The sequence below is a fragment of the Triticum aestivum genome, chromosome 1A (assembly GCF_018294505.1).
Source record: "Triticum aestivum cultivar Chinese Spring chromosome 1A, IWGSC CS RefSeq v2.1, whole genome shotgun sequence".
Lineage (NCBI taxonomy): Eukaryota > Viridiplantae > Streptophyta > Magnoliopsida > Poales > Poaceae > Triticum > Triticum aestivum.
In genome coordinates this window covers 181,169,256-181,195,453 of record NC_057794.1, presented here as the reverse complement: position 1 = coordinate 181,195,453, position 26,198 = coordinate 181,169,256, and positions in this window count along the sequence as shown.

Here is a 26,198-nt window from a genome sequence, read left to right as displayed (position 1 = left end):
ATTGCACGAAAGTAAAGAGCACGAAAATAAAACTAGGGGCTGTTAAGGTAAAGAAGCAACTAAAGTAAATATAGCGAGTGTGTAAAAATGGTAGTAGGAGTTGCGAAATTGTCCCTTAAGCAATTGACTACTTTACTAGACCGATAGCAAGTATTATGTGGGAGAGGCCACTGCTAGCATGTCATCCCTTACTTGGAATTCTATGCACTTATGATTGGAACTATTAGGAAGCATCCGCAACTACTAATGTTCATTAAGGTAAAACCCAACCATAGCATTAAGATATATTGGTCCCCCTTCAATCCCGTATGCATCAATTTCTACGCTAGGTTGAAGCTTCTGTCACTCTTGCCCTCAAATACATAGTCCTATCAACATACAACTAACCCCATGGTGTGATCCACGCGCGCGCTCATATGATGGGCACCAAAGGACATCAATATAACCACAAGCAAATTAAATCAATCATAGCAATTCATCAACCACCGATAGGACAACGAAAATCTACTCAGACATCATAGGATGGCAACACATCATTGGATAATAATATGAAGCATAAAGCACCATGTTCAAGTAGAGGGTACAATGGGTTGCGGGAGAGTGGACCACTGTAGATAGAGGGGGGAAGGTGATGGAGATGTTGGTGAAGATGGTGGAGGTGTTGGTGAAGATCGCGGTGATGATGATGATGGACACGGCGGCTTTCCGGCGCCACCGGAGGAGAGGGGGAGAGGTGCCCCCTTCTTCCTCTTCTTCCTTGACCTCCTCCCTAGATGGGAGAAGGGTTTCCCCTCTGGTCCTTGGCCTCCATGGCATGGGAGGGGTGAGAGACCCTCCGAGATTGGATCTATCTCTCTGTTTCTCTCTGGTTCTGCATTCTATTCTGGCTCTATTTCACCGTTTTGTATATATATGGAGATCCGTAACTCCGATTGGCCTAAAACCTTCGCCGTGATTTTTTTCCGAATATTAGCTTTCTTGCCACAAAAGAAGAGTGTCAACCGCCTTACGGTGGGCTCATGATGGTAGGGGCGCGCCCTAAGGGGGGGCACCCCCAGCCTCGTGACCACCTCGGGCACTGGTTCGCGTTAATTTTCCTTCCGAATTTTCCATATTTTCCAAAAATAAGCTCCGTCCGTTTTTATCCCGTTTGGACTCCGTTTGATATGGATATTCTGCGAAACCAAAAACATGCAATAGACAGGAACTGGCACTGGGCACTGGATTAATATGTTAGTCCCAAAAATAATATAAAAGGTTTCCAAAAAGTATATGCAAGTGGAATAATATTGGCATGGAACAATCAAAATTATAAATACGATGGAGACGTAACAGTCTAGCAGTCGTCAGGCGATTGGGACACCAAAGATGCAAACATGGCGAGCTACCTCTTCGTTGTATAGCAACTCAGTGGATATTTTGAGGGGTGTGAGTTTCTCAATGTGCCAAGAAACGACAACGACCAAGCAGACGCCCTAGCACGAATCGCTCCACCAGTCAAGCAATGCCGTCTGGCGTCGCCCTTCAGCGCCTCCTCAAGCCGTCTGTCAAGCCATCACCAGAGTCAAACTCTATCTTTGTTCCGGCTCCTCCTAAAGTAGTCGGATCCGACACGAGAGCCCCCACAGACGGCACGAGTATTCCGGCAGGCGGCGCGGGGATCGTGGCAGTCGCACCCGGCCCGGGGACTACGGCGGTCGGCCCGGAGACTCCAGAGCCCAGCCCGGGGACTGCGCCAATCGGCCCGGGGACTTCATCGACACAGCAAGCGGCTGCCGACTCCAACCCGCCGCCTCCCGGCCCAGCCGCCCTCGTCCAAGTCACAGTCCTGACAGTTGCGGAAATTGCAGCACCGTCATGGGCCCAACCCATCCTCAAATTCCTGGTGAACAAAGAGCTGCCAACTGATGAGGTCTTAGCTCGACAAGTGCAATGACAGGCGGCAGCCTACACCATAGTCAACAGAGAGCTTGTAAGGCGCAATGTCACTGGTGTCTACTAGCGCTGCGTGGAGCCGGAGCAAGGCCAAGCAATTCTCAAGGACATCCATCAAGGCAAGTGTGGCCACCATGCGGCTTCAAGAGCACTTGTCGCCAAAGCCTTCTGCCGTGGTTTCTTCTGGCCGACTGCTCTTGAAGACGCCAAGGCCTTGGTCCAAAAATGCAAAGGGTGCCAGAAGTTCCGCTCCAAGCCACATCAGCCCGCTTCTGCACTCAAGACTATTCCCATTACCTGGCCCTTTGTTGTTTGGGGCCTGGACATGGTGGGACCACTCAAGACGGCATGAGGCGGTTTGACTCACTTACTTATCACAGTGGACAAGTTCACCATGTGGATAGAAGCAAAACCAATCAAGAAGTTGAATGGTCCGACTGCTCTGACCTTCATCTCTGACATCACAATTCGATACGGCATACCTTATAGCATCATCACCGACAATGGCACAAACTTTGTGAAAGGTGCCTTGGCCCTTTTCTGCGCGACGCAGGGCATTCGACTGGACTTAGCGTCCGTTGCCCATCCGTAGTCCAACGGCCAGGTAGAGCGAGCAAACGGCCTCATCCTGTCAGGCATCAAGCCTCGACTGGTCGAGCCTCTGGAGCGTTCGGCCGGCTGTTGGATCGACGAGCTGCCGGCCGTCCTCTGGAGCCTGCGTACAACTCCAAACAAGTCAACCGGCTTCACGCCCTTCTTCCTCGTCTATGGTGCCGAAGCCGTCATCCCAATGGACATAGAATTCGACGCCCCTCGAATCAACATGTATGCCAAAGAGGAAGAAGAAGAAGCACGTCAAGACGGCGTCGATCTACTGGAAGAGGGCCGGCTGTTGGCACTCAGCCGGTCTAGCATCTACCAGCAGAGCCTGCGCCGATACTACAACCGGAAGGTCAAGCCGAGATCTTTCCAAGAAGTGGACCTTGTGCTCCGGCTGATTCAGCGAACAGCCAGCCAGCACAAGCTCTCAGCACCCTGGGAAGGCCCTTTCATCATCAGCAAAGTGTTGGGCAACGACTCCTACTACCTGATCGATGCTTAGAAGCCCCGAGCACGCAAGAGGGACAACTCCAGCAAAGAGACGGAGCGACCATGGAATGCAAACCTCCTCCGAAGATTTTACAGTTAATGCAGTATGTACCATGCTACCCTTTTTATTAAAGTACGAAGACTTTGGGCCCCCCGAGAAGAGCTCGGGGACTGCCCCCTTTTATCTATATGATAAGAATTATGCCTATGAGTATGTTATTCTTTGTTATGCCGCTTGGCACCGGGTTCGACTAGTCGGCCCGGGGACTTGCCGTCTTGAACTATGAAATGCTTCCTACAGCCGGACAAGTAGTGTGTGGCACTTAAGTCGTCTCCTGTTAGAAGCCGCAGCTCATAGAGTGACTGTCTGGTGGGCAGGAGTAAGGTAGAATGGGTGTCCGCATAAAAAATGGCTAAGGACTCAAAGCATGTACATAGTTTAAGCCGGCTTCCAGCCTTTTACAACCGAATCTCGAGCAGTCGGCTCACCGTTTTCTAATCAATTTGCTAAAAAACTCTAAACGGCTAAGTACTTGCCTTCCCAAAAAAGCTAAGTACTTGATCCAGCAACAGTCTGCAGAGCGGCTGTCCGACTGGCAAGACGGCAACCAAGGGAAGGCGGCAAAGGAAAAAGCCAAAGAGCAATAAGCAAGAAGAGATAGAACACGGGGAAATATTTACATAGAAAAGGCCCTTGGCCGAATCTTCAAAACAGAAGTTCAAGATACACCCAGTGGGTGGAATTGTATAAATTAACAAGTTCATTGAGACTATTAAGAAGATAAAAGCAAAGATGAAGTGGCAGCCTAGGAAACTACAGACGGATTCGGAGGACCGGAGAGGTCGGCGGTGCCAGTTGCCGAAGTGGCCGGCTGGTTGGTCTCCACTTGGTCGCCTCTGACAGCAGCCGACTCGGTTGGGCGCGTCTCGTTGCTAGAGGCGCGGTCGAGTTGGGGCTGGCCGTCTGCTCCGACCTCTGGCGCCTCCTCCTCGTATCCTTCCTCCTCCTCGCCTTCTTCCTCGCCACTTGAGTCAATCACCTCCGCCGAGTCCTCGCCGTCGTCCGGGTTCAGCCCGAACCACTCCGGTGGCGCCTCCTCGCCGTTCTCAGCCCGCTCTGGGACGAAGACGCTGGTGTCGGTGTATTCGGCGATCGATGCTGCGCACTTGACGAGATCGTCTTCCACGACCGCCAACTCCGCCTGAGCTTCTAGTCGGAACGTGGCTAGTTGGGCTAGACTCAGCCCAGGATACCATGCCTTGGTGAACTCTAAGGCCCGGCGCACTCCAGCCCAGGCCGAAGAGCCCTTCTAGGCCTCAAGGCGGCCAGCCACTACCTCCAGCCAGTCGGCAGTCCGACTGGGGGTGCGCGACGCCTGCATATCCGACCATAGGGCGGCAATCGCCTGGGCTCCGACACGTTGAAGCCGACACAGCATCCGGTGAGCCGGCCGAAGGAGAGCCTCGATGCTGAGGATCTGCTCACCAAGAGTTCGGGGGGCGTCGGCGGCGATATGTGCGCCGTCCTCCCTCCGCCCTTCATGATCTGCTTCGATGGCTTGGTTGGCAGCGACCGAGTGGCCAGGGAAGAAGTCTGCTAAGGCAGAAGAACGAAGAACAAGATTAAAGACTAGAGGTCGACTCAACTAGCAGTCGGCAGCTTAGAAAAGGAAAATGAGGGGAAGCTCACCGTCGACGAGATCTTCGATCGCATGGAAGCCGGAGACCAGCATCGCCTCCGTGTCAGTCGAGGAGGAGCGCTCGGACGCGAATTCGGCAAGGAGGGTTGTCTCCTTGTCCTCCGCCTCCTTCTGGGCCTTCTTGAGCAGCTCCTTCTGCTCCGCGAGCTGCGTAGCCAGCTGGTCGCGCTCCTCCACTAGCTGGCCGCACTCCTACTCCTTGACACGCAGCACAGTTTTGGCCTCGCCCAGCTGCTGCAGGGCGGCGTTGGCCTCTGAAGAAAAAGAAGAAAAGGTGTCAGTCGTCAACTAGGAAGAAAGGTCGCCGGGGAGATCCGGCCCGACTACTCAGCAGTCGGCCAGAATCTCGGGGAATACAGCCCGCGGGTGTGCCGCCGCGCCCCCTCGAAGAAAGGAATCATCAACAAAGAAGAATAGTCACCGAGGAGATCCGGCCCGACTGCTCAGCAGTCGGCCCAAATCTCGGCGACTACAGTCTGCGGGTGCACCAGCGCGCCCCCGCAGAGAAGGAAGAGGACTCACCCCAGCTGTCCGACAAGTCGGCGATCTGCTTGGCCAGCTCCTCAACGTTGGCGTTGAAGGCAGTCATGCGAACATTGTGGTAATCCTGCAATAGAATTTCAGACAAAATGTTGGTACTTTGAACTCGTCGATTAGAGTTCCGAGCCGCCTGCTCAGCAGCCGGCCCGAAACTTGGGGACTACACCCAGTGGGTGCGCTGGCGCGCCCCCACAAAGAAGAACAAGAAACAGAAACAAAGAAGGAAGGATGCGTACCCGGATGGCTGCTCGCGACGCCAGATACGCCTTGGTGCATTCCTTCATGGCAGCGCCCTCGGCTCGGAGCTTGGCTTGGACGTCCAAAAGCGCCCAGTTCAATGGGCCCGTCCCGCCTCCCCGCACCCACCTGGTGGGTGTGGCGCTCGTCGCCTCAGTGTCCGGGATCGTGGAGCTCGTGGCACCGGTCTCTAGAGGGTGCAGCATCGAGGCCGCCTTCGCAAGATGGCGGCGCGTCAGCGTGCCGACCTCGAGAGCCAGGCCCGTCACCACCACGTCTTCAGTTGGCGGCACCGGCGGGTCCGCCGGCTGCCCGCCTGGCGCGCTCCCTGATGGCGGCGGTGGAGGCACGATTACATCCGGCATGGCGATGTCGTCGTCGTCCCTCTCCATGATCGGGTTCTCGTCGTCGACTTCCCCAGTCTGCGCCGTGAACTCCGGTGGTGGCGGCGCAGAGTTCAAAGGGACGACGAACAACACCGACTGGCGGTGTGCGGCTTCTTCTGCACATTTCTTCTCCGCGTTGGTGGCCTCGGCTTCCGCCAGTTTCTTTAGGGTGGCGGCCTCCGCCTTGTTGGCCTCCGCCCTCTTCAGGCGGGCGACTTCCCGCTCCTCGCGCGCCTCCCGCGCGTTCTGCTCCGTCGCCTCCCGGAGGTCGGCGGCCGGATCAATCCGCCGGGTAGTGGAGGAGGTCTCCACCGACTTCATGACGGAGCCGGCGGCCGACTTCTCGAGAGAGAGCGGGGCCCTAAAGTGAAGAATGCAAAGCAAAGGAATTTCAGATGGAGTCAACAAAGAAAAAGTGAAGGCGCAAAGGAAGGTAGCACTTACGCAGAAACCAGCTGCGGCGTCTTCACCACCTTGCGGAAGCGGTTGGCCTTTGCGGCCGCTTCGTCTCGCTTGGTTGCCGCGGCTGAGCCCTTGGGCTTCTTCGGCCGGCTGCCGAACAGGCTTGTCCCGGCCCTGCGCTTCTTCGCGCTGCCTTGGGCGTCCGGCGCGGCGGACGAGCTCGCGCCAGGCTGGCCGGCTCCTGGCTGATGGTGTGGGGCGACCTCCTCGTCATTGTCAGGCCAGTCCTCGAGACTGGCCCCAAGTCGGGGTCGTCAACGTTGCTCTCCGCCCGGTCGGGGAGGAATTCGCGGTCCGGCCCCATGGTGCCAGCTGCTGGCTGGAGGAGGGGGTTCTGACCAAAGCCGACTGGTCAGATCAGACAAGACGGACTCGGCAACGAAGAAGTCGGGAGAGTCAAAGAAAAAGAAAAAAATAAATGACTCACCAAAGGCGGAGGGGCGGCACGTGAATACGGCTCCTTGCCGAACTGCCACTCTTCTTGTGAGGCATTTCCTTGGTGCATAACCGACTCGGGTCCCGATGCCCGCTCGTCTGGTAAATCATGTGGGGGCGACCTTGGAGTGGGAGCACTCGGCGCGCCACGAAGGCGGCCAGCAAATCCGGCCCGGTCAGGCCCTCCGACTGCGTCAGCACTCGGAGTCGCGCGACGGCGCCGACTCCTGCGGGTGTCAACGTCCTGGCCCGATACGACCAGTTGGGCTGCCTCCCCGCCGGCGGGCCGGCTATGTAGGCCGGCAGATTGACCCAGTCGCCCTCCGCAGAGACGTTCTCCACGTAGAAGTACGACCACTTCCACATCTTCACCGACTTTATCAGCTTGATAGAGGGAAACGGGTTGTCGGCCCCCGACCTCCGCATGGTGATGAACGCGCCGCACTGAGCCGGCACGCCCGCGGCTTGGGTGCCGAGCTTGGAGTAGAAGAACTCCCCCCAGAGATCGATGGTAGGGAGAATGCCGACGAAGCCTTCGCACAAGGTGGCGAAGGCAGACTGTAGCACCACCGTGTTGGGGGTGAGGTGGTGCGGCTGGAGACCGTAGAATTCAAGAAAAGAGCGGAAGAAGCTGCTCGCCGGTAAGCCAAGGCCGCGTAGGCAGTGCGAGCGGAAGACGACCCGCTCGTCCTCCTGCGGTGTCGGGGAGATTTCCCCCTTCCCCGCGAGATGGACCCGCACGAGGTCCTCACCGGGCAGCCGACGCGTCTTGCGGAGGAAATCGACGTGATCGTCGTGGACCTCCGAACAGTCCCAGGTGCTGGAGTGTGCCACAGGGGGCGTGACGGCGGAGGAAGAGATCATTGTGAGCGGACCACCGTAACACTCGACGTAGCTTGAGGCGTAGCGGCGAGAGGGAAAAGAAGAAGCAGTATGAGGAGGCGAGGCGCGCGTGCTCCGCCGCTCCCCCTCCTCCCCCTACTTATAGACTCATGGGCTGCGATGCCGAGGGGGCGGTTGTCGGATCTACTGCGCCCACTACCCCGCCCCCACGTTTATCATGCAAAGTTACTATGCGCAGTAACTCCGCGGGAACCTCAACCGTTCACCCCGGCCGCAGCGGATCTGCTCGCGCGCTGAGGCGTGGTAGTGGCGGGCCCCACCTGTAGGCATGTCCCGTCACGCATGTGGGAGAGCAGACTGGCCCGACCGCTCGTTGCCACGTGACGGGCCCGAAACGGGCGGCGGCCTGGAAGCTTAGCTAGTACGCCACTGGGATCCCGCCGGGGTGTTCGAAAATTTTGGACGGGTCAAATTGGGCGAGTCCGACTCCTGCCAGTCGGCGCGGCCAAAATCGAACGAGGTTTTCACCTCAAGCACTTGAAGAAAGAAACTGCTGACGCTCCTCGGCTGATCGTCTGCGGCACCTCATCAGCTTCGGGGACTACTGTTTGAGTAATCAGCCATGGGTAGGCTAACCCGAGGCCCAAAATCTTTCAAGACATCGGGGCTGACTACGCCCCTCGAGACGCCAGATGAAGAGCTGCCTTCCGGAGGATGGCTGAAGGAACAGTCGGCTGCCCGCATGCAGCCGAGTCCTAGAGGCGAGGTCAAGACCGGCCGACTCCCGCCTGGCGGCTTCCAGAGAAGCCGGCCACGGGGAGTCGGCCCACGGCACCAACAAAGCCCATGCCCTCATCAGCGGGGATGGGATGGGGAGTGGCAACAGTGAAGCCCACTCCCTCCCCTTTTCAAAGAGATGGCTAGGCCACAGTGCATTGTACCAATGGAGATCTCCGTCTGGCGCGGCACTGTTGCCATGCCATCCTTGACATCAGCAACAGTGGGCAGAGTCCTGTGCCCACGACGGCCTGTCAGTACGGTCCACGGACGATGGGCCCTACCAGTCAGCGAGAGTCCAGAAGACGGCAAGAGCTCCACCAGTCGGACCCGTAGGGAGCCGGCCCCCGGGAGTCGGCCTGCCCCTCCCACGGGTTCCCCGCGCCATTAAACAGACAAGACAGGGAGTGGCTACAGTGATCACCCGCCAGACGTTGGGGCTGTATCCACGACCCCATGACCAAGCCTGCGTCATTAGAAGCATGGCTACAGTTATCAGCAGCCGGCAAGACCCGCAAGCGGCGGGTACGGCCTGTCGGCTTCGTACCAGACCAGTCGGCGGGCCCTAGTAGTTGGCGGAAGGGCCGGCAGGCGAAGAGACTGACGGCTGGGCCCTGCGCCCAGACAGTTTACCATTGTACCCCTGGGGGGTAGGCCTATATAAACCCCCCAGGGCACCCATGCAAAGGGTTCGACTCATTAGAGCTAGACCAGATCATAGAGGGAGGAGAGAGCTAGCCCTGCCTTCTCCTACCTTTAGCATACAGCTCGAGGAGCGCCCTTGTATTCACTTTGCCTTAGTGATCATGCGGAGACCCCGCAGAGCAGTACTAGGGGTGTTATCTCCTAGGAGAGCCCTAAACCTGGGTAAAGTACGCCGGCGTTCGTGTCTACGCCTCATCCTGTTTCCAGGCACCGGAGACGTTCTACTCGCCCCCACCATGATAAGCCATCCATTGGCATATGTCGCACCCAACCCCCGACACAAGCTGAGAACCATCCCCCCGCCGTGAGCATGGGCGACCTCCCGGTCGCCAACAGGCGGCACCCGCGATTGACGAGACCAAGAGTCGGCTACCAGCTGCAACCGTACACACATCACGATTGAGCGCGACCAAGATGGCCGCCCACGAGTAGTGGAACGACGTGGCGATCGACCGCCTCCCCCGCGCAGGGAGAGGCGCGCCTCCCTGCCGCCTGTTGAGCATCCGACTCTTGGAGGCCAGCTAGGCCACCATGAAGGAGTCGGTGAGAACGACACCCGCCACCAGATCGGCCGACTGGCTCGATCCCTGGCGATGGAAGAAGAAGATGCAATCAGCCCGGCCTGTTTTGGCCCCCGCATTCGCGACAAGCCCTTCCCCAAAGGTTTCTCGCTCCCTGGAGACACTCGCAAGTAAAACGGCTCCGTGAAGCCGGAGGACTGGCTAGTCGACTACTCCACAGACGTCAGCATAGCAAATAGCGACAAGCGTGTTGCCGTGAAGTATGTTCCGCTCATGCTCCACGGCATGGCCTAGACGTGGCTGAACAGCCTGAAGCCTTACAGCTTCCACAGCTGGCTGGACTTCACCGATGTCTTGATCTGCAACTTCACCAGCACCTACAAGCAGTCCCCCAACCCCGCCAGCTCTCCTTGTGCGTCCAAGGCCCGACCAAGTCTACACGTGACTACCTTACACGCTGGGCTGAGCTGCGCAACTCCTACGAAGGGGTGCACGAGGTGCATGCCATAGAGTACTTCACCGCCGAGTGCAGAGAAGGCACCTTGCTCAAGCACATGCTCCTCTATGATGCGCGGGCTCCGCTCAACAAGCTGCTGATCATAGCGGACAAGTACGCTACGGCCGACTCCTCAATGAAGTCGGAGCTCCGAGTGGATGCGTCTGGGAAAGTGCTCCCCCGGCTCTCCAGACGCCGGCTGGTGACTCCAGTCGGCGCTAGCAGCCGAACGACAACAAGCACAAGGCCCCATAGCTGGCTTCCACCAGCTGGCAGGTGGCGATAATTGAAGACCAGCAGCCAGAGGGGCAGGCCGGCCCCAAGCGTCAGAAGGGCGGCAATCCTGCTTGGTTGCCCACCTTCTCCTTCGAGTAAACCCTCGATGCTCCCTGCAAGTTCCACAGCGGCGTGAAGCCGTCCAATCACACCACCCGGAAGTGTCACTGGCTCACCAGGATTGCCAAAGGCGAAGGCATGCCGCCTCCAGCAGCCGGCCTAGCGCTACCGCCTCCTCCAGCATCGGCTCCCCGTCCAGTCGGCACAGTCCAAGATGAGTTCCCTGAAGAGCATGGAGCCTACGTCGTCTTCACCAGCATGGACGATGATAGGCACAGTCGGCGGCAGCAACACCGGGAGGTGAATGTTGTTGCCTAAAAAGCCCCAGAATTCATGCACTGGTCCGAGAGGGCCATCAGCTGGAGCCGTGCTGACCACCCGGCCATGATGCCATCGCCGAGTGTCTACGCCATGGTATTGGACTCAACCTTCTCAACCGAGAGGTGCGCCTGCCCCTTCTCCCGATTCCTGATAGATGGCGGTAGTAGCATCAACATCCTCTACCGCGACATCATGGAGAAACTATGCATCAAAGAGAAACGGCTCCAGCCCAGTCGGACTATCTTCCACGGCATTGTACCCGACCTTTCCTGCTCTCCAATCAGCAAGATCAAGATAGACATCATGTTTGGTGACAAGAATCACTTCTGCCGCGAGCCGGTCTGGTCCGAGGTGGTCGACCTGGAAAGCCCCTACCACGCACTCTTGGGCCGGCCAGCACTCGCCAAGTTCATGGCGGTTCCTCACTACGCCTACCTCAAGATGAAGATGTTGGGTCCCAAGGGCATCATCATCATCACTGGCAACTACCAGAAGTCGGTTGGATGTGCTGCCGCCAGCAGTCGGCTGGCCGAGTCCCTCGTCATCACCGAAGAAAAACGTCTCCTTGACCGGGTAGTGGCCATGGCCAGCAAGCAGCCGGACATGTCGCCGAACCCCCAGGAGTCGGAGGCTCAGGGCTCCTTCTAGTCGGCCAAAGAAACCAAGAAGATCCCCTTGGACCTGGAGCACCCGGAGAGGCACACTGTCATAGGAGCCAACCTTAACAGCAAATAGGAAAGCGAGCTTGTCGATTTCCTCCGTGAGAATCGGGACATCTTTGCATGGTCTCCCAAAGACATGCCTGGTGTTCCGACGGATTTCACCGAGCACAAGCTACATGTCAGGCCAGATGCGAAGCCAGTCAAGAAACCCCTTCGCCGCCTGTCAAAAGAGAAGAGAAGGATTGTTGGTGAAGAGATATCACGGCTTCCGGCAGCCAGCTTCATCATGGAAGTATTCTACCCGGACTGGCTTGCCAATCCAGTCCTCATGTTGAAGAAGAACAACAAGTGGCGCATGTGTATCGACTACACCAGCCTCAACAAAGCATGCCCCAAAGATCCGTGTGCTCTACCATGGATAAATCAAGTGATCAGCTCCATAGCCGGATGCGAGCTGATGTCCTTCCTTGATGCCTATTCCGGCTACCACCAGATCAAGTTGAACCCAACCGGTCAGTTGTAGACCACCTTAATCACACCATTTGGAGCCTTCTGCTACCTGACCATGGCTTTCGGCTTGAGAAATGTCGGCGCCACGTTTCAACATTGCATGCAGAAGTGCCTCCTCAAGCAACTCGGCAGAAATGCCCACGTCTATGTAGACGATATTGTGGGGAAGACGGAGAAGCATGGCACCCTCCTGAAAGATCTCAAGGAGACCTTTGATAATCTGGACCATTTTCAAATCAAGCTCAATCCACAGAAGTGTGTCTTTGGAGTCCCAGGTGGCTAGCTCCTTGGTTTCCTTGGCTCTGAATGCGGCATCAAGTGCAACCCCATGAAGATCAAGGCCATTGAGCGGATGCCATGACCTTGATAGAGGCAAAGGTGTCCCGTCTTTCGATGAGATGGTGGCTATCATTTTGGAGGAAGTCGACTTTGACGATCCGACTACGAACATGCGAAGACATCGCACCTTAGCAATCGCTAAACCAACTCTGAGAGGTTATTGACCACGCCGGAGCACGATCAACCTGACCACGAAGGTCTGTTTCCTGCAGGCAAACGAAGAACAAGCAAGATACTAAGATTGCAATCTAGATATTGTGAATATAATAGGAAAGCTTTATTGATCAAGGTGGGGTTCTGTGACGCCTTTGTCTGGTCGTTGAATAGAAACGAAGTATGCTAAGTTGCAGCTATGGCGAACTTTAATCTAAACAAAACCCAAAGTCTAAACGACGCCCTAATGGCTGTATATATGGACGAAGAGGGGGGGAATTTTGTGGCTCTTGGAGGAGGGGTCCGAAACTAACCCTAACTCTTGTTTCCCCACACATATGGGCTCTAAAAACAGCCTATACTTAAGTATTTCGAAAATACATGGGCCTGGCCCAATAATAAGGTGACGTAGCACCTAGAATAGCCTCTGGACAAAATTTATGAAGTGGCATCTTGTATATTTCGTCCAAGGCTTCCTGCACTCCTTATGGTGGCTTCAAAGTCCTGAAATCATCACTTGCAACATCGTTCTTGATCCCCTTGCGCATGCCATCATCTCCATGCTTGGTCTTGCTCCAGTGTTCATCCCTCTTATCCATGCCAGGCCCTTCATTTGTAAGCAAAACAAATGTATCCAATTTAGGAAGCATCATATTCTCATGAACATTAGAATCATTACTAAGAAACGAAAGAACCTGATAATTTAATTGGCGTGTGCGAGCTCTAGTAATTCGTCTAGTATGTATAGCAGCAGGGGTTGTGGGTGTAACAATGGTATTGATCTCCTCATCATCCTCGCGTTCTTGAAATGAAGTCGTCCTCGACGGAAGCTCATCTTCCTCACCCAAATAAGGTTTCAAATCTGCAATGTAAAAAGTGGGACTAACCCCAAAATCTGCAGGAAGCTCAAGTTTATATGCATTATCATTTATTTTCTCTAACACCTTAAAAGGACCATCAACACGTGGCATTAGCTTTGATTTTCACAAATAAGGAAATCTATCCTTACGCAAATATAACCAAACAAGATCTCTTGGTGCAAACACAACATGTTTTCTACCCTTATCTCCAGCAAGCTTATATTTAGCATTCATACACTCAATGTTTTCCTTAGTTAACTCATGCATTTTTAAAATCAATTCAACATGTTCTTTAGCATCAAAATTTACCTTCTCCGAAGATGGAAGAGGCAACAAATCAATAGGTGCACGAGGTAGGAAACCATACACAATTTCAAAGGGGCACATCTTAGTAGTAGAATGCAGTGAACAATTATAAGCAAATTCAATATGAGGCAAGCATTATTCCCACATTTTCTTATTATTCTTCAAAATAGCCCTAAGCATAGTAGACAATGTTCTATTGACTACTTCAGTTTGTCCATCAGTTTGGGGGTGACAAGTAGTACTAAAAAGCAGTTTAGTCCCCAACTTAGCCCATAAATATCTCCAAAAGTGGCTAAGAAATTTAGTGTCACGATGTGAAACAATAGTATTTGGCACACCATGTAAGCGAATAATTTCATGAAAGAACAAATCAGCAACATTAACAGCATCATCGCTTTTATGACATGGTATAAAGTGTGCCATTTTCGAAAATCTATCCACGACAACAAATATGCTATCCCTCCCCTTCTTTATTTGAGGTAAACCTAAAACAAAGTCCATAGATATATCCTCCTAAGGAACAGTAGGTACAGGCAAAGGCATATATAAACCATGAGGACTTAGTCGTGACTTAGCTTTTTGACATGTAGTACAGCGAGCAACAAAATGCTCAACATCCCGTCTCATCTTTGGCAAATAGAAATGTGTAGCAAGTATATCCTCCATCTTCTTGATGCCAAAGTGTCCCATTAATCCTCCTCCATGCGCCTCCTGCAACAACAAAAGACGAACAGAGCTAGCTAGAATGCATAGCTTGTTAGCGCGAAACACAAATCCATCGTTAAGAACGAACTTGTTCCAAGTTCTTCCTTCCTTACAATTCTGCAATACATCTTCAAATTCAGCATCATGCACATATTGATCTTTGATGGTCTCCAAACCAAATGTTTTAAAGTCAAGTTGTGAAAGAATAGTATAACGACGAGACAATGCATCGGCAATAACATATTCTTTACCCTTCTTGTGTTTAATGACATAAGGGAAAGTCTCAATGAATTCAACCCATTTAGCATGTCTGCTGTTCAGTTTTGCTTGACTTTTAATGTGTTTCAAAGATTCATGATCAGAATGTATAACAAATTCCTTGGGCCATAAATAATGTTGCCATGTTTCTGAGGTCCGAACAAGAGCATATAATTCTTTATCATAAGTAGAATAGTTCAGACTAGGCCCACTCAATTTTTCAGAAAAGTATGCAACAGGTTTGCCATCTTGCAATAACACACCTCCTAATCCAATTCCACTAGCATCACATTCAAGCTCAAAAGTTTTATTATAATCAGGAAGTTGGAGTAATGGAGCATGTGTCAACTTATCTTTCAATACCGTGAAGGCTTCTTCCTATGCGGTACCCCAAACAAAAGGCACATCCTTCTTTGTAAGCTCGTTGAGAGGTGCAGCAATGGTGCTGAAATCCCTCACAAAACGCCTATAGAAACCAGCGAGGCCAAGTAAACTACTCACTTGAGTGACCGTTTTGGGCTGCGGCCAACTCTCAATAGCTTGAATCTTGGCTCTATCAACTTCAATGCCCTGTGGAGTAACAACATAGGTAAGAAAAGATACTCGGTCGGTGCAAAAGGTGCACTTTCCAAGGTTATCAAACAGACATGCATCATGTATAGTAACAAAAACAACATGTAAATGTTCCAAATGTTCCTCCAAAGATTTACTATAGATCAGTATATCATCAAAATACACTACCACAAATCGTCCAATGAAAGAATGTAAAATTTCGTTCATTAATCTCATGAAAGTACTAGGTGCATTAGTTAACCCAAAAGGCATGATTAACCACTCGTATAAACCAAACTTAGTTTTGAATGTTGTTTTCCATTCATCTCCCAATTTCATACGAATTTGATGGTATCCACTACGCATATCAACTTTGGAGAATATTGTTGAGCCACTCAATTCATCAAGCATATCATCTAGCCTAGGAATACGATGACGATAACAAATAGTAATATTATTAATGCCTCTACAATCAACACACATACGCGACGTACCATCCTTTTTAGGCACTAGTATAATAGGAACAGCACAAGTACTAAGAGATTCGTGTATATAACCTTTGTTGAGCAGCTCTTGTACTTGACGCATAATCTCCTTCGTCTCCTCTGGATTGGTACGATATGGTGCACGGTTGGGTAGCGATGCATCGGGAATTAAGTCAATTTGATGCTCAATCCCTCGAATAGGTGGTAATCCTGGTGGCACATCTTGTGGAAAGACATCACAAACTCCTGCAAAATGTGAGTGACAGCAGGGGGCAAAGAGGAAGGCACATCCTCGAATGAAAATAATGCCTCTTTGCACACAAAAGCATAGCAAACAGATTTGCTGAAATCTAGCTCATCAATATCAGATTTTGTAGCAAGTAAACATGCACTTCTCAATTTAATTTATGAAGCAACACTACATGGTTTATTATTAGGTTTCATTTGCTGCTCAAATTCTTTTGCCCCAATCTGATTTTCTCTCTTATTTTTCTCCTGTTTTGCTTTATTAGCTCTATTAACATTGTCGGGATGTGGGGTTCCGGCAAACCCTTAAGGTTCGAACACTGGGGTGCACGCGAAGTCTTTACCTCCAACCGATCTACGGTCTAGCTAGCTAAGATCTTGCGGACGAACTCGACGAACTCACAACACAGAATGACACTGGATTTATACTGGTTCGGGCCACCATTGTGGTGTAATACCCTACTCTAGTGTGGTGGTGTGGATTGCCTCTTGGGCTGATGATGAACAATACAAGGGAAGAACGGCCTCATGAGGTTGAGGCGCTCTTGAGCTCGGTGAGCTTGTGTGTGTGGTCTCTCTTCCTCTCGCTCTAGATTAGGTCGTCCCCCCTCCACCGTGGTGGCTAGTCCTATTTATAGAGGCCCTGGTCCTCTTCCCAAATATTGAGTGGGAAGGGAGCCAACAATGACGGGCTAATTTGAAGGGGGACAACTAGTACAAGCTACCCTGACAAAAGTAGTATTCACCTGGACAAAAGTTCTGGTGGTGACGTTGTTCTGGGCTCCATGGTGACCTCCGTCTTGCAGTCCATGGTCTTGGTCGTATTGCACCGAAATGGCAAACTTTGCCTGAGGCCTCGGTACTCCGCGGCTGCGCTTGCCCCCTTTGCACCAAAGAGGAAACAAGGACGATGTGCACGCTGGCGCCCGCCTGGTGTCGATCGTCACGGCTCACGTCACGAGAGCCTCATGAGGTTCGCCTCGCCTTGATATCTATGCTCCTCATGAGCTTGCCTAGCTAGGCCACTCCATAGGAGGTCTTGCATCGTCCGCCTCACGAGGCTTGGCCCCTCGCGAGGGTCTTGGGTGCTTTGTTGGTGAAGATCGGTCGTACGGCCTGCTGGCTTAGCCATGCCGCGGGCCATAGGCAGGCAAGTCTGGGGACCCCCGTTCCCAGGACGCCGACAGTAGCCCCCGGGCCCAAGGTGCGAGTGGGCTTGGCTTAGCGGCAAACCAAGGGTCAAGCTCGAAGCACCGCAGGCCCCAAAAGCCTGCGGCCTCGGTTGATGCGTGGTGGTTGATTGGACGTGGGCGTCTCCGCTTCCCCGTGCTTCTTGTACAGTTATTCTTCCCTCTCCGCGCATGGCTTTTCCAATGATCCAACCGCCCTGCTTCCTCGACGCCCTGCTCCGCCTTCCTAGTCCGACCAGTGTTCCGCCCGCTTTACCGCCATGGCGCCGAAACAAGCCGGCAAGGGGAAGAAGCCTCTGTCCTCCCCAACTGCGCCTCCATCCTTCGAGTCGGCGCTCAGCCGTCCTTGGGTGCTCAAGGACGAGGCCATGGGCAAGGTGCGCCCCTTGCTCGCCTCCGGCTTCAACGAGTGGGGAGAGACACCGGCCTGGCCCGCGTCTCGCCCCAGCATGGCCCGGGCTGTCACCGAGGTCCCAATCTTCATTGACGCCCTCTAGGCTGGCCTGCTTCCTCCCTTCTCCGCCTTCTTCAGCGCGGTGCTCGAGCACTATCAGATCCATATGCTTCATCTCGACCCTCAATTTGTGACCCTTCTTGCCATCTTTGCCTTCGTGTGTGAGGCCATGGTGGGCATTACCCCCTCCGTGGCGTTCCTCTGCCACTTCTTCTCGCTACATCTCATCGGTTCCCGGCAGAGCTCAGGGTGTGTGGGCTTTCAAGCCATGGCGGCGATGGCAGGCATGGGGATTGACTTCGAGCTTCCATCATCCGCGAGCGAGTTCTGCACGCGATGGGTGTTTGTTGATGCCGGCGTGCTCAACCCTTTGCTCCAAGCTCCGGTGGGGCCTGCCATTCCAAACTCCAGCTGGGGTCACCAGAGGCTCGCGAGCCCCAGCCTTTCCCCCGTCTGGGCCAGGCTGCGGTGGTTGAAGGACCTTGGTGTGACTGTGCCCATGGTGGTGAGGGAGTTCGTCAGCCATCGTGTTGGTCCGCTTTAGTGCCATTCCAGCCCGATGTGGGCCTTGCTCAGTGAGCAGGACAACATGAGGTTTCAGGAGGAGGGGCTTCCTCTTGCTACGCGGCAAACTGTGCTCACGGTGCTATCCGGTGTCACTCTGTCGGACGAGTAGCCCAGGAAGAGCTGCACGTTGTACCGCAGTGAGAACAAGGTCACGTTTGTCGCGAACATGCCTTCCTTTGACGAGTGGGGGCTGCGCCCAATTGGCTTGGTGGGGCCCCGCGAGAATCCCGTCATCATGGTCCCCGCCCTCGCCAGCGGTGCCGAGCTCGCCCCAGGTGATGGTGGGGGGGGGGGGCGAGCTCCAACAGGGGTCGGCTGCTCAGGTTCTGAGGAGCACGTGTTGAGCAATGATCCAGGGGCGTCATCCTTGGGAGCTTGCGACGCCCCTCCTGAGGCGCGAGTCGCTGATGAGATGTGGCATGCGGTTCCCGAGGCCGAGGCTTCAGGAGCCTCGGGAGGTCGCAGCGAGAGAGAGCCGGGCTGTTCGCCGCAGCTGGGCTCCCCTGAAGCCATCCCTCTTGGTTCTTCTTTGGCTCCGCCGCGCTCCAGCCGTCATGTCCAGCGCTTCGGTCGCCTTTGCATGGACTTCGAGGAGCTTCGCAAGAGGAAGGGATCCCCTAGCAGTGGCAGCATCTTTGGACCGTTGAAGCGACGGAAGTACATCACCATCGACGAGTATGTACCTCTCCTTAGTGATCTTCTATGTGCCGCCTTCCTTTCCTGACCATTGTCCCCTTAGGTCCCCTTCTTATAAGGCCGCAAAATCTCCAGATAAGGAGCTCCCTCTCGTTCCATCACACTCACCAAGCTCCAGTGCTTCAGGCTCAGACGCTGCCTGCGGCGTGGTGTCTGCCTCGGGAGTTGGTCCGTCGTTAAGGCGCCCCGAGCTTGCGCCTTCGCCGTCCTTTCTATGCAGCCTTGCTCAGAGCGCAGCAAGCGTGCCAATGGCTCCTCCCTTGGTCACAGTTGGTAGGTGGCTAGCCTCGATGCTGGAGCTTCCTTCAAGTAGTGGGCCTTGCTCGGTCCGGGCCCCTCGCGCGGGTTAGCCGGCGCTTGGGGCCGCGCCAGCCCCCAGCCCCCAACCGGGAGATGGCGCGCCACTTGATGTTCCACCCGCAGCCCCCGAAGCGAAGGACACGATGGGGCGAGCGTTCGAGCTCAAGCGTGGGTGCAGCATGGTCTGCCACGAGCTCTTCCAGGAGGCGATGGGCACGATGAACCACCTCAGTGAAGAGCTTGCTAGCGTCGACTCGCGTCTTGAGGCCGAAGGTCTTTGGTTGGTGGAGGAGCGGCGCAAGCTGTGAGTGGCCATCAACCTTGTCCGTTATCATCACGACCTCGAGAAAGCGAAGGCTGAGGCGTCCCTCAAGATTGCCGATGAGGCCCGCTCGCGATCTTTGGAGGAAGCTCGCGAGGCCGATCGCCACCGCGAGGCTGCGGAAGAGCGCGTGTGAGAGCTCCAGCCCTGGAGCGCATCCCTTGAGCAGCAAGTCGAGGCACGCGGGGCCGCCCTTGCGTCGATGAGGGGGACGCCTATGGAGGAAGAGGAGATCCGGTGGCGCGAGGAGGCGCTGGCCCTGGAGGCCGTGGAGCGCAGCCTCGAGCTCGAGCGGCTGGAGACGAGGGAGCGTCAAGTTGCTCAAGCTGAAGATGCTGTCGGGGCCTGCAAGGCCGGAGTCGAAGAAGGGATGAACCGCCAGGTAGCCGTGGTTCGCGCTGATCTGGAAGGCAGGTATGGCTTGAGCCTGGAGCTCGCCGGACAGGAGGGCGCGGGCAGGGCCGCCACCCTCAGGCCCAGGTTGGACGAGGCCGAGAGGCGTGCTGAGGCCACAACCGCCGCCCTGGTTACAGCGCAAGCAGACCTGGCCTCCTCCCGCGCGGAGCTACTTTCCCTCCGGAGGTGAATTGACGATGCCGAGGCCGTCGCTTGGCAAAACAGAGAAGAAGTGCTCCAACACCGAACGCTGGAGCGCGAGCATGCCCCTATGCTTCAAGACCTTCGGAACAAGCCCAACACCACCCTGGGCTATATCTGCGACGAGAACGCCCTGACCCCTCACTCGAATGACTATGCCAGCCACCTGACCTTCGTCACCGAGGTGGTGACACGCCTGGAGGCTCAATCTACCAGAGCTCAGCAGCTGGTGGAGGAGAGGGGTAGTGGCCTGCTTCAGCGTGCCTTCTCCCGTGTCTTCTACCACCTCCTGAACGTCGAACCCAACTTCAACTTTGATGTCACAATTGCTCCAGTGCCCATTGCCATCCGGTGTGACTTGGCGCGTTGGGTAGAGGATCATGTTGACGCATTGGTCAGGGCCTTCACCTCGGAGAACGATGGGGTGGTGGTCGTCGCAGACGAAGGTGACGTGGTCAACGACGGCGATGGGGGCGTCGCCGATGGTGGCGACAATTCCGATGAAGGTGATGACGATGCGAGCGACGCGTCCCTGGACGACGCGGCGAGCGATATCTCAGGCTCGTCCCATATTCTCCTGTTGTTTTATTCTGCATGCAAAAGTCGAGTGTGGCCCTTGGAAAACTTGTGAGAGCATTTTGAGAGGGGGAGCCCTTCGTGTAAGAAAATCGCAGTTTTTACTTTCCTATGCGATGTGGGTATGTGTCCTCTTGAGCTCGTGAAGCTGGGGGTGAGTTTCCCCTCATGAATTACATTAATCAGCGCCTGCTTAGGGCTGGGTCATGAGGCGGCGAGTTCCTGAGAATCCTACGGAGCTTATCACCCTGTTTGAACGGGGGCCCCAAAAGGGGTGAGCACCAGGCGTAGTGCTAGCGCGTGCTCTGCGCGGTCCAGCTCGCGAGGAGCTTTGCAAGGGAGAGGCGATGAACGTGAGTCCCAAACCAAACAAGATCCAGAAGGTGAAAACCGGCTCGAACGAGAAAAGGCACCCCCCATGTGCATCGATAAAAATTCAGCTTCAACTTAAGTTCAGAATCAGAAAGCAAAGCCACAGAAAGAGAGATCCAAACCAAAAGGCCGTGTCCGGCACCTAGTCTAGTCTTCGGGTCTTCAAGTCTTCTCACCAGCGCGGAGCTAAGTGATGTCAACTAGGCGTGGGAGGGAGCCCCAGGGCCTGGGGCCGGCGCTCCTGAGACTCCGGGGCATGTACAGCCCCAACTAATTATTACGTGAGAGTGTCACAGGCGGCGAGCTTCACAGGCACCGAGCCTTCTTCAAAGGTACTGGCCTTGCTTCATATCGCCAGATGAGGGCCCCGCCTTGCGCCAGTCTTGACCTCCTTTGAGCCGGCTGGAGACCAAGACGACACAAAGGAGGGAAAGAGAACGCCAACGGTTCCCTCGTCGACCAGGGGTCCTCTGCCGAAGGAAGGGTCGTTGAAGCCACACCGGCAGAGGGCCTACCTCCGGGTGTCCCCTGGTTTCGTGTGCCTTGGGGAGGGGCCTTGCTCCTGGCTCCCTCTCAGCGGCCCCCAGTGTGTCTCCCTTGTTGAGACGGGTGCCGTCGTACCGGGGTCGTCGATCGGTGCTGCAACCTGATTCATCTATAGCCCATGGTTAGCATAAGACTGTTCCTGAGAGGTTAGTGGTACCCTGTAGTTTCCGTCGCCGGCGCGATCGCCGTGGTTCTCCGCTGGCTCTTGGAAGGCTTCAACTCCTAGCGCCCCTTCTCCCCAATCTTCTCCAACGCCGATGTCGTCCTCTGGTGTGTACCCTTGGTCCATCATGCGGGGCAAGTAGGCTTCTGAGGCTGTCACCCCGAACACCTCGCCGTGGTGCCCCACACTCCATGTTACTCAGCCCATGATGGCGTCCTGGGGATGATAATATGGCATCCGGCCGGGACCGTGGGGGGTGAAGCTTGCGCTCGTGCTTCTCGAGGGTGGCATGGGGGGGGGTCAGAGCCCCCTACGCCGCCAGCCGTGCTGATGTTGGCGAAGCCCCCGGGCGTAGTCGACGGCACGCGGATGTGGTGAGGCTCACCACGCGACCTTGCATTGGCCTAGGGGGAAGTTGATAGCTGAAGGGTGGCGCTCCTAATGCCGCTGCGTCCAGCAGCTCAGCAACACGCTCAAACAGCGTGTCCCAGTTGCTCTCCATCAACCTGCATCACAGCAGCTCCCTTGCCACTGTGAGTGCCGCCCGCATGTTCGCTTGCTCCCACTTTGAGTGCGGCGCTGTTGCAGCGGCGTGACTCGCTGCTCTCACCGTGGCTCGTGCTTGCCGCGGGGTGAGGGTGGATGATTCCTGGTCGCGCTGTCGACGCCCGGCGGAGCTTGGTGATGCCCGTGCCGCCTGGGGTGCAGGGTCAAGATCTTCATGGGCAGGCGGCGCTGTCTGGGCCGGCCAGGCTGCCTAGGGGTCGGATCCGGCTCTTGGGTCGCCAGACATCGTTGCCGGTGAACGTCGGAGAGCAGATTGGCAGAAAAGAGGCTCCGGTGCACCCCTACCTGGCGCGCCAAATGTCGGGATGTGGGGTTTCGGCAAACCCTTAAGGTTAGAACACTGGGGTGCGCGCGAAGTCTTTCCCTCCAACCGATCTACGCTCTAGCTCGCTAAGATCTTGCGAACGAACTCGATGAACTCACAACACAGGATGACACAGGTTTTATACTGGTTTGGGCCACCATTGTGGTGTAATACCCTACTCCAGTGTGGTGGTGTGGATTTCCTCTTGGGTTGATGATGAACAATACAAGGGAAGAACGGCCTCCTGAGGTTGAGGCGCTCTTGAGCTCGATGAGCTTATGTGTGTGGTCTCTCTTCCTCTCGCTCTAGATCAGGTCATCCCCCCTCCACTGTGGTGGCTAGTCCTATTTATAGAGGCCCTGGTCCTCTTCCCAAATATCAAGCGGGAAGGGAGCCAACAATGGCGGGCTAATTTGAAGGGGGACAGCTAGTACAAGCTACCCTGACAAAAGTAGTCTGCACCTACACAAAGTTCTGGTGGTGACGCTGTTCTGGGCTCCACGGTGACCTCCGTCTTGCAGTCCATGGTCTTGGTCTTGTTGCACCGAAATGGCAACCTTTGCCTGAGGCCTCGGTGCTCTGCAACTGCACTTGCCGCCTTTGCACCAAAGAGGAAACAAGGACACTGTGCGCGCTGGCGCCTGCCTGGTGTCGATCATCATGGCTCACATCACGAGAGCCTCGTGAGGTTCGCCTCGCCTCGATATCTCCGCTCCTTGTGAGCATGCCTAGATAGGCCACTCCAGAGGAGGTTTTGCGTCGTCCGCCTCGCGAGGCTTGGCCACTTGCGAGGATCTTGGGCGCCTTGTTGGTGAAGATGGGCCGTACGGCCTGCTGGCTTAGCCACACCGCGGGCCGCAGGCAGGCAAGTCTGGGGACCCCCGTTCCCAGGACGCCGACAAACATCATCTTTTAAAATGGAATCAGGAGTCATCGGAAGCAAAGTAATATTTTTGTCCTTATGAACAAGAGTATACTGATTGTTTCTACCATGTTACAGAATTTTTATCAAATTGCCATGGTCTACCAAGTAATAAGGAACATGTTTGCATAGGTACCACATCACAATCAACATAATCAGCATATGTAGAGATACTAAAATGCACACGAACAATACGTGTTACGTTAACCTTGCCGCTGTTGTTGAACCATTGGATGTAGTAAGGATGTGGATGTGGTCTTGTGGTGAGAGATAGTTTATCCAGCATCTCCATGCTAGCCAAGTTGTTGCAGCTCCCTCCATCAATGATGATGCGAACAGAATGTTCCTTCACAACTCCCTTTGTATGGAACAAATTATGCCTCTAATTTTGCTCAGCTTGTGTAACCTGCACACTCAATACACGTTGAGAAACTAAACATCCATACCTGTCAGCATCTTCAGCGGCCATGTATTGCGTCTCATGATCAGAATCATCTCCATCGTGTTCTTCATTTGTAATAAGAGCCAAAGTCTCCTCATCATAGTCACTAGTGGACTCATGCCCACCATCCTCAGTGGCAATCATCACATGCTGAGATTTGAAATCTCTCACAAAATGTCCTCTTCCCTTACAACGATGACAAATAATATCACTTGTGTGCCCTGTTGATGCCATGGAAGAAGAAGAGTTCTGCGCAGGCCCAGCAGGTATGCTCTTGGCAAATAGTGGTGGTTGTGCCTGCTTTCTTTTATCACGACTACAGGTGGCACCTAATGGAGGTGCTGGTGTAGTGGAAGTAGAGGATGCACGTGGTGTCCATGATGTAGATCGACCTGCAGAAAAGTTAGTTCGCGCCAATGCCTGTCAATCCTGCACTTCACGTTCAGCTTTACAAGCAAGATGGAATAAACGAGTGATATTATTATACTCCTTATACTCTAGAATGGTCTGAATCTCTCAATTTAACCACCCATAAAACATGCAAGCATAGCTTCATTCTCCTCAACAATACCACATCTAATCATGCCAGTTTGTAATTCCTGATAATATTCTTCTACAAAAAAAAATTCCTTGTCTTAAATGCTGCAATTTTTGAATTAATTCACGTTCATAATATGGTGGAACCCAACGAGTACGCATAGCAGTTTCCAAAGCAGCCCAAGTAGCTGGAATAGGATATAATGTACAATGTTCATACCAACAAACACATGCAAAGCTAGTGAAAGCACAAACAGCAGCAGGAACACGTCTCTCCTCAGGATATTGTAAACATGTAAATCATTGTTCAGTTTCTAACTCCCAAGTAAGATATATATCAGGAACATATCTACCCTCAAATGGTGGAATATTCAATTTCAGTTTAGGGAGATGGTCATGATCTCGTACCTGAGGGGGATCCCTACCATTGCCATTATTTGCATGTGGACGTCGGGTGGTTGTGGTGCTGGTGGTTGCACGTAGTTCTGATTTTGATCAACCTCATTCTTGCAATTTTTTCCCGCATAATCATCCTCCTCGTCATCAGCAGCAGGAGCCATAGAAGTATCAACGGCAGCACCAACAGTTTGGCCAGGCGCAAGGAGGACATGGCTCGCTCGGCGGAGGGTTGTTTCACGACGTGGAGGTAGTCGTCGTTGTTGTTGTTGTTGTTGTTGTTGTTGTTGTAGAGGTGCGTTAGGTGCAGCCGGTGGTGGTGGTGGAAGACGCGCGAGCAATTCATTAAACTTGTTATCGAGCTTTGTTTCAAATGTCTTCTCCATGGCCTCTGCAAATCTGTTTAGCACATCTTGCACCTGTCCACTCATCATTTGTTGAAATTTATCATGCAACTCCTTATTCGTCATGTTCTCCCAGTCAGTCTCATCGACTTGTGATCCTGCCATGGTTAGCAGCACTAGAAACACACAAGAATATGATCCTACAGACTACTAGAAAATGGTGGTGGTGGGTGTCACAAATCCGTCAAGCAAATCTCAAATTCTTACCAGTTCTTACCCAGCACCAGGCAGTGATCGGCAACCGATTGTAACACCCCGGATATGACTTACCCAATTTGTAGTCCAACTCTTGCCGTTTTCGGCCTTAAGTTATTTTATTTTCTCGGGTTCGGGTCTTTGTCTCCGTGTGTTGTTATCGTTGTCATGCATCTCATATCATGTCATCATGTGCATTGCATTTGCATACGTGTTCATCTCATGCATTCGAGCATTTTCCTCGTTGTCCGTTTTGCATTCCGGCGCTTCGTTCTCCTCCGGTGGTCATTTCTACCTTTCTTTCGAGTGTGGGGATTAAACATTTCCGGATTGGACCGAGACTTGCCAAGCGGCCTTGGTTTACTACCGGTAGACTGCCTGTCAAGTTTCGTACCATTTGGACTTCGTTTGATACTCCAACGGTTAACCGAGGGACCAAAAAGGCCTCGTGTGTGTTGCAGCCCAACACCCTTCCAATTTGGCCCAAAGCCCACCTAAACCTTCTCCATCATCTAGAGCGTTCAATCACGATCACGTGGCCAAAAACCGCACCACATTTGGACTCTCCTAGCTCCCTCTATGGCTATAAATAGAACCCCCCCCCCAATCCGGATCTCTTTCTCCCCCGAAACCCTAAAATCGCCCTGCCGCCGATGGACATGTCCTTCGCCTAAATCGGACACATCGCTGCCGCCGCCCGCAGCCAACCGGGGGCCGCCACCCACAGCCACGCCGGCCCGCACGGCCCGCCATGAGCCCCCGCGGCCCAAAGGAGCCGCCGCCGCCCGC